We start from the raw sequence: 14,866 nt of genomic DNA, 5'->3' as shown, positions 1-14,866 counted from the left end.
GTGGCTATGTGCTTGAAGCATAAACCTACAATAATAGCAACTGGCTCAAGCCTAGTGGAATTCTTTCTCTCTTTGGAGAATCAAATCACTCCGATGCAATTTTGACAGCTCAGGAAACTAGAAAAAGAGAAAAAGCTCCATAAAGCTTCAACTTATGAATTATAAAACATGACAAAAATAATTAAAAATAGACTATAGTTCAATCTTACTTATGAATATTGATGTAAAAATTGAAATAAATGACAGCAAACATAATTGAGCTTTTCAAGAACATTATATATTAGACTTGATTCTAAAAGTAAGAAAAATAATTCAACAGTAAGAGGTTTACCAATATAATTCACAATATTAAATTTTTAAAAAGAAACATATAATTATCTTCATAGTTGCTGAAAAGGCATTTGATAACATTCAGCTTATATCACTCACTAAATAAATAAACATTAACAAAGAAAGAGATATAAAACTTCCTCAGGATGATAAAATATGCATATCCTGACCCAAAATTGGCCATTTTTTAAATGAAAACATTTTTGTTATCAAGAATAAAAATCAAAAATAAGACAATTGTTCTTTATCATCACTGTTATTTGATACTATTTTATGTATGCTAGCCAAAATATTAGGAAGAAAAAGAAATAAAATTGTGTCAGAGACAGTGGTATATGCTTATCACACCACTTTCTCCATCTGGGTACACAGGAAGACCGTATTTGTCAGCCTTCCTTGCAGCTGGATGGGGTCATATGACTAAATTAAGGCCAATGGACATTTTCAGGCCTGGCCTTTAAAAACATCCTGCATATTCTGCATTCCTTTCTTCCTCTTCCAAATTTCAGAGGGCTGACTGGCCCTCATCAGACTTTGAATGTGTGAGAATTAAACCTTCATTATATTAATCTCTATACTACTGGTATATAAATATTTACAAATATATGCATATTATATATGCCTTAGTCTGGTTGCTTGCTATAACCAAATGCTATAAACTGGGTAGCTTATAAACAACAGAATTTTTTTTTCTCACAGTTCTGGCGGCTGGGAAGTCCAAGATCAAGGCTCTGGCAGGTTGTGTATCTGATGAGGGCCTAGTCTCTGCTTCCAAGATGGTGCCTTGTTGCTGCATCCTCCAGAGACAACGCTGGGTCTCAGTTGCCAAAAGAGGTGCAAGGGCAAAAGGGCTGAATGTTGAGTGGAGCCTCTTTTATAAAGGCCTTAATCTCATTCATGAGGGAGGAGCCCTCATGACCTAATCACTTCTTAAAGGCCCAATTTCTTAATACTACTACATTGGAGATTAAGTTTCAACATGAATTTTTGATGGGACACAGACATTGTACCCATAGCAGTAACCAATAACTTCTCCATTTTGCTCAAGCAAATTCAGATTGGCTATCTGTCACTTGAAAAGGAGTCCTAAATGATTCAGTCCATTTTAGGAAGCACTGAAGCTCAAAAATCATTAATATCGAGACCTCTAAGTGTATGCAAGAAGCAAATGAAATGCTAGAAAAGGAGATAAAGCCAAGAAGTTGCAAGTCAGACAGTACCAAAAGTGGATCAGAGAGTGAGAGACAATGGAAGTGAAGTCATTTAAGACCATTAACTTTGAAAGAGCTCTGTAAGGCCTGACTTCTTTTCTTTTCAAAGGTTACTAGCCAAAATAAGAGGTCAGTGGGTCAGCTTAGTTCAAAGATATGGATGAAGTTAGAGAATAATCAGAATATCATAAAATAAAATAATTCCTTTTAAGAATCAAGCCCGAAGAAGACCATTACCATCCTAAAATAGTATTTTTCACTAATATCCACTACCTTCTTTTTAATGACCATTACAAACTAAATAAATAATATGCTAGAACAAAGGGAAAAAAATCAAAAGGAAATAAAAGACATTTGAATACATAAGATGTCATATTAGCTGAGGAACTTAGGTTATATAGAATTAACTCCTAGAAGAAAAGGAGTCTTGACTCTTGGTATACTTAATTTCAAAAGGATAATGTGTTGAGGTTTAGATTAGGAGATAATCAATATTTGACAATGAACTGTAGAGGCACATACTATCTTTAATTATATGGCTACTTTAAAAAAATGTTTTCTTGCTGTGTATTTTCATTTTGAAAATATAATTGCATGAACTTAATTTTCTAACTGCACTTAACTGGGAATAAATGTCAAGCAGCAAGCCCTAAGAGGTCAATAATTCACTGGTTCACCTTGTAATTGCCATAGCTACCAAAGACTTCAGTGCCTTGACCTCTGGAAGGTGGGTTGAAGTTTGGATTGAAGCTTTTTTTAGCAAATCCTTTGCATTCAAAACCCATAAGCTCCTTGTGCCTGTTAGCAACTGTCCAGAAGGGGCCTTGCCAACAGATCCCATTCAAGGGGGGCACTGCAGAAGCAGAGAAAAGTAAGAAGAGCCTTGGGGACTTCTGCTATAATCAGGCATGTCCCATGCGCATATTCAGTGTTTTTACTGCTCACTTTCAGCTAATAAACACACTTGCATGTGCAGAGTTTGGTAGAAATAGACTCCAATTGCTTCTTGTAGGTTTTGTGATTATTGTCCAGAACAAGAACAGTATCCAGCCCAACTCATTTCAGAATCTACCACCCATATGAATAGTATGACACAATTTATTGAAAGCTGAGAATTTAAACGGATCAATATGTTTCCACTATAATATTAATCATGCAACCTACTCACCTAATGCTTTAAAGATTTGGAATAGCTTAGGGTTTACACCCAAAAAATCAGAGATGCTTTTACAACTGCTTTTTTTCTTCTTTAAGAAATGGTTGTGCCCCCTAGTTACTCATCTCTTTGGATCTAGGCCATGGTGAAATATTTCTAACATAAAAGGGACAAATTACTAAGTTGTCTAATCTTATCTCTTTTACAATTGACAATTAAACCAAGTTATTACACCCATAAAATGGAATAAGAGAAAGGTCTTGCTGAATAAATCATTTCAATTTCAGGGTTGCTTGATAAATAGTGACAGAGATATAAATTCTATTATCTGAGAAACTGTACACTCTAAATTGGATGCACGGAGTGAACTTCAGAAATGGATTTGAGATGAGAAATATATTCTCTTTGTGAACCAAAGCAATGTAGTGATTGCTAATTTCATTAAGGCATTAGCTGATTGTAATTCAGTATGTTAATTTAATATAATTGGTGATAAGCTTTGTGGTAGTTATAGTTCTGGTCTATAATTACCCTGGGTATATTTGTAGCCCCATTGTCAAGCCAACCCTTTTTCAGTTCCTTTGAACCAGCATCATTGATATCTTTCATCTGAAGCTTCAACTGCTCTGGTTGTGAACCTACCCTGACAAAAGCTGGAAAGAATGTTAGGAATTGCATTCATTCCAAACAGCAGGTGAAGCCTAGAATGATTTGTGTTTGCACTGTGGTATCAGTGTGCAGAGGATGAACTCTGAATTCTGGAACACCCTCCACTGTTGTATTCTAATCTGCCCTGGTTTTCCTGCTGGCTTCTTCCAGGATCTGCTTGAAAGAGGCTCTGTCCCATTTTCTGGTTTTGCCTAACAATTTCCCCAGTATCCACTTTCCACTTGCAGTTTTACATCACTGGGCACAACTACCACAGGGGCAATGGGTACTGAATATAAACCAGCACTAAGTGATCACTTACTGAATCAGTCTGGGTTTGTTCAAGGAAATAGAGCAAATGCAAGTATTAGCAGGTATAAGTGGGCTTAATAAAGAAAACAGGGCCTATACAAACATGGAAAGAACTGGGGGAATAGTAACTGAATGACTGAGGTTGGAGAATCAAGAAACAGTCACAGAGTCAGAGGGAAGCACAACTATAGTAAAGAATGGTGCAACTTAAGGGCAAGTTTTCAGTTCTCTGTGGCTGCTAGGTGAGAGCTTGTGAAGAAGTCTGGAAGTCTAATGCATGGAATTGCAATGACTTTCCCAAAGTGCGTCTACATTTCAAACCTCATGCAAGTTGTTCTGACTGGAAAATTTGAATCCAGAACCATGTGGGGAAGATTTTTAGGAAACCTGTTTCCCAGGCTCAAAAAGGAAATGTCAAGATGTTATCAAATTCACTGCAACCAATCTAGCAGGATCTTCTCTAGGGAATTTTAACATCTATTCTTTCTTTCTTTCCCATATTTAACATCTAAATAAAGAATATAACAACATCATGCTTTTAAGTAGCACCATGCAACTATCATTTAACAACAAAAAACGAACAGTCCTTTTCCTGAAGAGGAGATTCAAGACCTTTTAACTATCTCCAGATAATGTCTATCTATCTTTAGCTGAGTTGCGCTTACCCCTTTGACATCCCGTAATATAAATACTGAAATATACGGGTAATAATTCTTACAGCATTGTATATTAGATAATATAAAATTAAAGATATGAAAAAGAAAAAAATTATTAACATGTATAAATATAAACAAAGCAAAAAGGAAATGAAAATAATTATAATTATTTCTATAACTGATGACTTGGTAATAATTGGTATTTCTATCTTTCTTATTTCATTAAATTTTGTTTAGTCACTTTGTCCTCAGTAAGCAGTTTAATTGGTTGTAGTTCTTTACCCAGTAGAGTTACCCAAATCTTCGCAAAGGCTCTCTGTCATTAGTGGTTCTGTCTGTATTAGGTTTCTACAGTTTTCCATTATTTTTTGCTGTAGGACTTAGGAGTACTAAGAGGCACTCCATGGAGTCTTCTGAGTTCTAGTCATACCTTCTTTACTACCATTTTGAAGTAGGAACTTAATATCCCCTTTATAATCAGGATGAAGCGCCTCAACCATTATTGCAACACCCTACTTTGCTGTTGGTCCAGTGACATGAGGTATGCATAGAGGCCAGATGGTACTGACAGTTTCTAGTTCATAATGACTATTGTTATTTCTTTTCATCTTAGGAATTAAGATTTTACATGTGGCCGGGCGCGGTGGCTCAAGCCTGTAATCCCAGCACTTTGGGAGGCCGAGGCGGGTGGATCACGAGGTCAAGAGATCGAGACCATCCTGGTCAATATGGTGAAACCCCGTCTCTACTAAAAATACAAAAAATTAGCTGGGCATGGTGGCGCGTGCCTGTAATCCCAGCTACTCAGGAGGCTGAGGCAGGAGAATTGCCTGAACCCAGGAGGCAGAGGTTGCGGTGAGCCGAGATCGCGCCATTGCACTCCAGCCTGGGTAACAAGAGCAAAACTCCATTTCAGAAAAAAAAAAAAAAAAAGATTTTACATGCAGCAAGCTCAAGTTGCAAGAATGGGAATCAAAAATTTTGCTGATGAATTGTTAAGAATAATAATGAGAGAAGCCAGTTCTATTTCTACCTCATGGTTCCTAAATCCATGGATCCTGGCTATAGGTGAAATCACATGATACATAGATTTCTGATTCAGAGCACATAACCAAGCACAGTTTGTCAAGCAGCTAAATCCCTGTCCCTTTAAAAAGGCCATGCCAGTGTTATATTAGTCACCTGCCTCAGGATGATGGGAAACGTAGCAAGACAAATGAATTCTGAGGGTATAAAGCTACTGCCACATTACATTCACCATAAAATTATTTCTTGATTAAAAGCATTGTCCAGACTGTGAATGAGGCATCCTGTAAGTTCAAAGATGATTTTAGTAAAATCACTGTCAGTTGGGAAGGCAAATTCGTATATACCCATATATCCTACATAAATGTTCGTATAAGTACAAACAATTATCTGCTACCAGACAGCTGTCTCACCCTTCTAGAGAATGGGCATATTGGAGAAATCAGTATTGATCTTTGTTTTTGGCAGGCTGGTCACACAGTATAGGATATAGCCAATAGTCCTGGTGAGTGCACAGTCTTTATCCCTGCTGCTAAGGCCATTTTGATCAAACACATTGGGTAAGGAAAGCTGTAGCTGGAGAAAGAGACTGACTGACATACACAATAGGACCATCTTGTCCCTGTGATTATTGAAAGTCTCCTCTGTCATGGTAGCCTTTGGTAAGCACTTATATAGGAACCAAATATTCTCATATTCTGTACCAATTTGGAGAATTTTATTCACATATTTCTTTGTAAACAACTTTTCAATTTTGTGCCTTCCAACTCCATGACCATCCAGCTAAACCGTTAACCACTGCCATCCAAAAACAGTGTAGATCCATACCTTGGCCTAGATTTCCCTACAAGCAAAGTGAGCAACGAGTAGCATTACTCAAAATTCTTTTCACTGGAGGATGCCCTTAACTGCCATTCTTCAGGGTGACCCCTGAGTGCTGCTGATGTGTTCCAGCTATCCACATTCAGTTGTTACCAGAATATAATGAGAACCATCTGTAAAAAAAAAAAAAAAGCTTTGTTTTTGCAAATGAACTGGTCATAGGGGACTAACCATGAGGCCATAGGTGCCGAGTAAAGGAAAGGAAGTCTTGCAACTGGAGTAGAAGCATTGAGAGTCTGAGTTATTGGCTTGTACAAATTACTTGTGCCTTCAACACCTGCTCAAGTCTTACCTTTTATAAATCTCTACTACTCGATGATGAAGTGCTGTTGTATACAACCAAATTTATAACTGGGTGAGCCAGAAAACACACATTTTATGATGAGAAACATGGTAAGTTGGTGGGCAAGCCGAAAGCTGTTTCTCAAAAATATTTATCATAGAAGACAACATAGTTTTACTACAAAATTTAAAAGGCTGGCAGTGTTATTTATCTTTAGGAGCCTGCTAAGACTTCATGCAACATTTGAATCTGTAACAGGAACTTCACCACTGTTGGATCTGTAGGGTTATATGGCTCAAATGGTGGAGCAACTTGAACTGTACCCATTGCAGAGTCTTCTCTTGCTCTGTATCTCACTCAAAACTAGCAGTATGGAAAGGTTACTCAGTAAATGAATCAAAGCAGCACGACTAACTAAATTACAGATAGCCTCAAGATCCAAAGGGGCATCCTAAGTGCTATGGCTTTTTTAGTGATTAAAACCACTTGTCCTTCACTTAGTAGGGAATATCTCCATATATCCCAGACTGCAAAACTCCTAGAAATGTTACTGAGTCTGCAAGCCCTGAATGTTGTGGTCCTACCACCTGTCACGGGTTTTTTAAAGGTTTCCTAGGATATTTGCTACTTTCTGCTCACCAGTCTGAAACAGTCTGATATCTGCTCACTAATCCTAAACAGCCTGATATCACCAATGCAATGGGCTAGAATAATATCCTGTTGAATTGCTAGGCAATCAAGATTCCTGAGGACTGGATTATAACAGAGGTTGAAGTAAGGCAGCATAGTGAAAAGGTACTGCTGCTCTTGCCATATAAAGGAAACTTTTTTTTCTGCTACTTAATTAACAAGTGTAGAGAAGAAACATTCACCAGATCAATACTGCAGATAAGCTATCAGGGACTGTGTTGATTTACTCCAGTAAAAAGCCACATCTGATCAATAGCTTCAATTAAGGTCACCACCTGATTAAGTTTATAGTAATCTAAGATTCATCTTATTTATGCACAGCCAGATAGGGCGAATGGGCAAAGACATAGGGACCAATAACCCTCCATATTTCAAGTCTTTGATATGGCATTACTTTTGGTTTACTATTTTGGTAAAGAGAGGTCTATCTGACAAGAGTATCTGTCACTCCACAGATCAAGGAACTAATACAGGAATTCTGAATATGGCTTTTCTAACCATGCATTCCAGAACTGGGAAAACAGCCATAGGCTTGGAGATCAAATAGGCCTACAGTGAGACAGAAGTGAGCCAAAACTTAGTCACTCAACCTCCATATATGTTCCTACTTTGACTACTGAACCACAGTGGCATTTGGACGTCCAGAAATGAGCATCAGTTCAGACTGTTTCTACGAAACCCTGGAAAGTTTGGCTGTTGCATTTTCCCAGCACACAGTCATCCTGGTAAATAGACACAGTTCCCTTGGAGAACGTTGGGAAGAAAACGTGCAGTATAAAATTTTTCTAAGTGTAGCAGAGCCTTTATTCACAGTGACCTAGTATATTAGTCCTATGGCTGCCATAATAAATTCCCACAAATATGGTGGCTTAAAATGACACAAAGTTATTGTCTTACAGTTTTAGGTCAGGAATCAAAAATGCGTCTCACTGGACTGAAATCCAGGTGTTGGTAGGGTTGTGTTCCTTTCTGGAGGCTCTGAAACAGTCTGTTTTCTTGACTTTTCCTACTTGTAGAGGCTACTTATGCTGTCTCATCACCTCCTTATGTCTTCAAAACCAGCAGTGACAAGCAGAATCTCATGATGACATCTCTGGTTCTCTTTTGCCTCATTCTTTCTTCTTTAAGGACCCTTGCAATTATATTGGACACCCCATCCCTGATAATTCAGGGTAATCTTATTTTAAGTTTGGCTGATTAGATAGAATACCTTATTTTCATCTGTAACCTTAGTTTCCCCTTTGCCATGACATATTCAATGGTTCTGGGAATGAGACTGTAGCTATCTTTGAGGGCCATTATTCTTCCCACCATATATTTAAAAAGGGATCTAGATCTATAAAAGACTCAAGTCTGGGAATTTGTTGAGAAAACATGACTATCTATTGTAGTGATTCATGTTGGACCTCTGTCACCAGACCAATTTTTGGGTTTTATGTGTTTATTTTGCTTATACAAAACAAGTAAGACTTTACTAGGTAGTTCATTATGGTCCTAGGGACCCCATGATAAATTAGTCCCCACCAAAGATTTCTATAGGCCAAATCATTTTCTTCTCTTCTTGGACCTTGTTACTCTGGGATCTCATCACCCATTCAGTTCAAGGAGCTCATTTCCATGGCAGCGTCACTTATTTCTTTGCAGAGAGCTGCTACTACAAAGCCTTTTTATGGATGTTGATGCCGCCTTTGCCAATTTATTTCTCAAAGCCTTGATGAAGTGTGTGTATCCTGGATTCTCCCAGGTGACATAACTAGCAGGTGAGTAAGAAGCTCATTCATAATAAATCTACTTCAGCATTCACATCTCCATAAGCCTTTGGACGTTCCTGTCTCAACTGGGGCAAATTTTGATCTCCAAGTGAACATTTGACAATGCCTAGGGACATTTTTTATCATTATAACTTGGGAGAGGTGTGACTCACATCTGATAGCTAGGAATACTGCTGAACATCTGCAATCTACAGTCCCAATGACTAATTTTACTCCCAACAAAGAAGTGTCTAACTCGAATGTCAATAGTGCCAAAATCGAAAGCCTTGCTCTATAGTATACCAAGGGAGTTTTGATACCTTAACTTCATACTATAAGCCACTATTGAGCCCAGATTTCAGTCAACTAATCAAGAACTGTCAGAATCATTCCTAGCTACTCGAGCTAGTACACTGAATTCATAATCTCTAGTTAATGCATCCATATTAAATTCAGTCTTGCCTAATATTATATTTCTTCCACACTGGTCTAACACCCTTCAGAACTCTTCTCACCCATATTTTCCAAGTTTCTGTTGATATGAGCTGGAAAAATTTTGCGCTTAATATCTGACCATCTGGTGTATACTGAGATTTGAGTCATATTACAGGTCTAGAATCAATGGAGTTGGTGGGGAATTAGTCTTAAAGATCAGCATTTGCTTATAAGAAAATTATCCCTGGAGTAGTCCTTAGTCTATGAGCAAGAGAAATATCACCCTCTGACACAAGAAAGGGAAGATTGCTTCTTCTGTCAGGGAAATTTGGAAATCCCAGGTCTTTAGCTTAATCAAAGTCTGGCCATGTATCATCTTCCCAATTTTAAGGGTCCTGCTGTTTCCCAATTAATACCCTCAATTAAACATGAGGGATCCTGAGTGGATGTGAACTCAAATTGTATTGCAGTTCAGCTACCCATAGGATTTCAACTCTGAGGCTACAGAAGATGGAGTTTCTTTCAGTACAGTTGTAGTTTTCTGATTTTTTTTAATCTAGCCTTGAGCTGGACTTCTTAAAGTCCTAAGTGTATTATTCTTTCCCACTTCCAAGTTCTTTATTACATTTAGAAGCCAATTAATTAATTCATCCCACAGTCATAATACACATTATTTTCACTATAATGTTCTATTGTGTCAACTTACATCTTTGACTTCTGTTGGTACTTGACTCCAGATGACTACAGTGATAATTTAAGTAACTATTTTGCCACTGGCTGCCATAAACCACCAGCGGCTCATTGCTGCTGAAAAAAGAGGTTATTAATATCTTTAAATCTAATCAGGCAAGAAAACCAATAAAAGATCCCTATCCATAAATTTGCATGTGCCTGAGACTACTTTTAATTCCCAACATTGCATTAGTTTGGGGTTGATTGGGAAAATGGACTGATAACAAGTATTATGAGAATAAGTATTTTATTATAGGAGTTAGAGTTTACAGAAATTGTTAGGATCTAGAGGGTTTGAAATATCTAGAGTGTTGAGGCTGGTCAGTTGGAGAAATTTTTATTGTGATGTTTGAGAAAGCACTGGAACACAAAGCTACCTCTTACCGGAAAATCTGTAACCCACTGCAACTTGAAAGTAGAAGCCTGTGAAGTCTGGAAGCCTATCGTGTAGGATGGCCACAATCTCCCAATACAATGGTTTCTGATTCACTTCTGCTTTTCAAGTTTCATGCAAGTTTTCTTCATTGGCAAATTCTAATCCTGAAACTTACAGGGAAGGAAATTTTCAGCACTGTAGTTCTCAGGCTTAGGAGGGACTGATGGTGATGGTTCCAAGTTGCCAACAACAAATGTCACACACTCATCAATTTTGTAGTTACCTGTGAATCTCCATTTTCAAACACCACATTAACAGCCCTAGTGTTTTAGTACACGTTTATTTGACTTCAGTGCGCTTTTGCATATTCCTCCTAGCATCAGCGGACTACCTCTTAAAAGTAACTGCTGAGCGTTTGATCTCAGGACATACTTTAATTTTGTCAGATCATTACCCTGGTTTGGGGACCACATTTCTGAGCCATTGGTTTATATGTCTGAACTTAGTTTTGACTTTCACATGCTTTGGGTTTTTGGAATCCACATCTCCATAGGTAGGTAGGAGACTCTCTGCTTTTCCATTGCTCTAAGGCCCACCACTCACACTGATTTTAGTTCAAACATCACTTCCTTTGTGGAAATCATTTCTGACTTTCCACAAATCTTATCTATTCTGTCAGAGCAGATTAGCTACATTCTCATAGCAGCACTATGTAGTTTTTTATAGTGCTTTTATGGTGTGCAATTATATATTTATGTAATTATTTGATAAATGTCTCTAACTCCTACTGAACCATAAGTCTCAAGAGTACAAAGACTATTTTGTTTGCTTACCATTACATTCTTTTGCTTACCATTACATCACAGTGCCTGACACATAATAGGCATTCAGTAAATATTTGATGAATTTGTCATTTGATAGCACCATAGCATCCCGTGTAAAGGTGACGGCATGATATAAAGAAAGGAGTGCTAACAGACCATCAGAAGAGCTCTTGTTCTAGTTTCACCTAAGTTGCTATCTTGTTAGATGACCTTGGGTGGATGACTTAAACTTCTCAAGTTTCAGTTTACTCATCTGTAAAACAAAGCAGTTGAACCAGAGGGAAGATCTATTACATTTCTGAGTATTATACATCTAATTTTCTTAAAATGGCATGTACTGTCATATATTTACATTCAATATGGGGGATGCAGTAGATGGAGGATATTGAGTCCAAGTTTTCAGCTTTGGTGGCTGGTATTTTTTGTATAAACAATAGCAATCAAAGTCTATAGTATGTATAAGACAGGAATCTTCCTTTGGATTCAAGATTAATAATGTATTCCTTATTTTTACTCATTTTTATTCATTTGATCAGTTTTATAAATTCCGTTCATAATACCATTCTTCCTGGAAGGCAGCAATAGGTTTAGTGGCAAAGGCCTGGGCTTGGAAATCATATAGATCTTATTTTTAATCCTGATTCTTCCTGCTAGTCACCTGACCTTGATGAAATAACCACCTCTGGGAATCCCTGATTCCTCTTCTATAAAATGGGAATGGCTATCTATAGATTTCTTATGAGGTTGAAATCAGATCATCTTTGTGAATACCCAAGCACATTGGCTGAAATATGAGAGATACTCAAAATACTGAATTGAATTTACAAATGAGGAAGTTGAAGCAACAGGGAAATTGTGTGTGAGTGTGTGTGTGTGTGCCCATGTTTTGCCCAAGCTCATGCAACTAGAACACTTGTTTCTCAAGTCTTCATGGATCCTTTATCTGTATGGCAATTATGTGAAAAAGGAAGGTGATGAAGTACGAAGCAGGATCATCCAGAAAAGAGGCCACGTGAATACAAATGATAGTCTCATAGGTGGCATAAATGGTTCTCAGTACCTAAAAGGACGCTGAGCACTTTTGTTTTTATTCCTTTAATCTTCTTTAATGTCTATCTTGGAGCTGCATGGAGCACAGTGAACTGTCGACAATCAGATTGTCGACAAGTTAATTCAAAATGCTATATAATTTTTTTTTTTTAATGAGACAGGTTAACTGAACTGGACCCAAAATAACAGATGTTACTGAGGGACACTTTTCAAAAAAAGCTATATATACATAAAGAAAGGAGGACTAATAGACCATTTATAATCTTTGACTATTAAAAAGCTTCTTAATTTAACCCAAAATCAACATATTCAACTCTGAATTTACTCTTAATTTAACATTCATTTGAAGTTGATCAAAATTGTCAGTGAATTTTATCTTCAAAAAAATCAAATTTTCTCTCTAATTACATAGCCCACATAAATGAGCTGAAAACAGTTTTTTTTAAACTTTTAAGTTCGGGGTACATGTGTAGGTTTGTGATACAGGTAAACTTACGTCATGAAGTTTTGTTGTACAGATTATTTCATCACCCAGGTATTAAGCCTAATGCTCATTAGTTATTTTTCCTCATCCTCTCTCTCCTCCCAACCTCCACCTTCTGCTAGGCCCAAGTGTGTATTGTTCCCTTCTATGCGTCCATGTGATCTCATTATTTAGCTGCAACTTCTAAGTGAGAGCATGCAGTATTTGGTTTCCTGTTCCTGTGTTAGTTTGCAAAGGACAATGACCTCCAACTCCATCTATGTTTTTGCAAAGGACATGATTTCATTCTTTTTTGTAGCTGCATGGTATTTCACAGTGTTTATGTATCCCATTTTCTTTATCCAGCCTACCACTGATGGGCATTTAGGTTGATTACATGTCTTTACTATTGTAAATAGTGCTGCAATGAAGATACACTTTCATGTGTCTTTATGATAAAACAATTTATATTCCTTTGGGTATATAGCCAGTAATGGGATTGCTGGGTCAAATGATATTTCCGTTTTTAGATCATTGAGGAATTGCCACACTGTCTTCTACAATAGTTGAACTAATTTATACTCTCCAAAAACAGTGTGTAAGTCTTCCTTTGTCTCTGCAACCTTGCCACCATGTTATTTTTTTGACATTTTTGTAATAGTCATTCTGACTCATGCGACATGGTATTTCATTGTGGTTTTAATTAGCATTTCTCTCATAATTAGTGACACTGAGTTTTTTTCATATACTTGTTAGCTGCATGTATGTCTTCTTTTGAAAACCGTTCATGTTCTTTGCCCATTTTTTAATGGGGTTGTTTATCTTGTAAATTTGTTTAAGTTCCTTATAGACATAGTGGGTCTTTGTCAGATGCATAGGTAGAAAACGTTTTCTCCCATTCTGTAGGTTGTCTGTTTTCCCTGTTGATAATTTCTTTTGCTGTGCAGAAGCTCTTTAGTTTAATTAGATCCCATTTATCAATTTTAGCTTTTGTTGCATTGCTTTTGTATCTTTGTCATGAAATCCTTGCCCATTCCTCTGTCCAGAATGGTGTTACCTAGGTTGTCTTTCAGGATTTTTATAGTTTTGGGTTTTATATTTAAGTCTTTAATTCTTCTTGAGTTAATTTTTGCATACAATATAAGGAAGGGGTCTAGTTTCAATCTTCTGCATATGGCTAGCCAGTTATCCCAGCACCATTTATCGGATAGGGAGTCATTTCTCCCATTGTTTATTTTTGTAAGTTTTGTCGAAGATCATATAGTTGTAGGTGTATGGCCTTATTTCTGGGCTCTCTATTCTGTTCCACTGGTTTATGTGTCTATTTTTGTGCCTGTACCATGCTGTTTTGGTTGCTGTAGCCCCGTGGCATAGTGTGAATTGGGTAACATAATGCCTGCAGCTTTGTCATTTTTACTTATAATTGCCTTGGCTATTTGGGTTCTTTTTGGTTCCATGTGAATTTTAAAATAGCTTTTTCTAGTTCTGTGAAGAATGCCATTGGTAGTGTAATAGGAATAGTATTGAATCTATAAATTGCCTTGAGCAGTATGGCCATTTTAAGATTCTTCCTCTCCATGAGCATGGAATGTTTTTCCATTTGTTTGTGTCAACTCTAACTTCTGTGAGCAGTGTTTTTGTAGTTATCCTTGCAGAAATTTTTCACCTTCCGGCTTAGCTGTGTTCCTAGGTATATTATTTGTTTGGGGCAGTTGTGAATAGGATTGCCTTTCTGATTTGGCTCTCAGCTTGACTGCTGGTGGTGTATAGGAATAGTAGTGATTTTTGTTATGTTGATTTTGTAACTTGAGACTTTGATAAAACTGTTGATCAGCTTTAGGAGCTGAGCTGGGTTTTCTAGATACAGGATCATGTTGTCTGCAAGCAGGGATAGTTTGACTTCCTCCCTTCCTATTTGGATGCCCTTTATTTTTTTCTCTGGCCTGATTGTTCTAGCCAGGACTTCCAATATTTGTTAAATAGGAATGGCTAGAGAGGGTATCCTTGTCTAGTGCTGATTTTTAAGAGGAATGCTTCTGAC

The sequence above is a fragment of the Callithrix jacchus genome, chromosome 7, assembly GCF_049354715.1.
Source record: "Callithrix jacchus isolate 240 chromosome 7, calJac240_pri, whole genome shotgun sequence".
Lineage (NCBI taxonomy): Eukaryota > Metazoa > Chordata > Mammalia > Primates > Cebidae > Callithrix > Callithrix jacchus.
The sequence above is the reverse complement of the archived record's forward strand: the minus strand, read 5'-3'. Positions refer to the sequence as shown.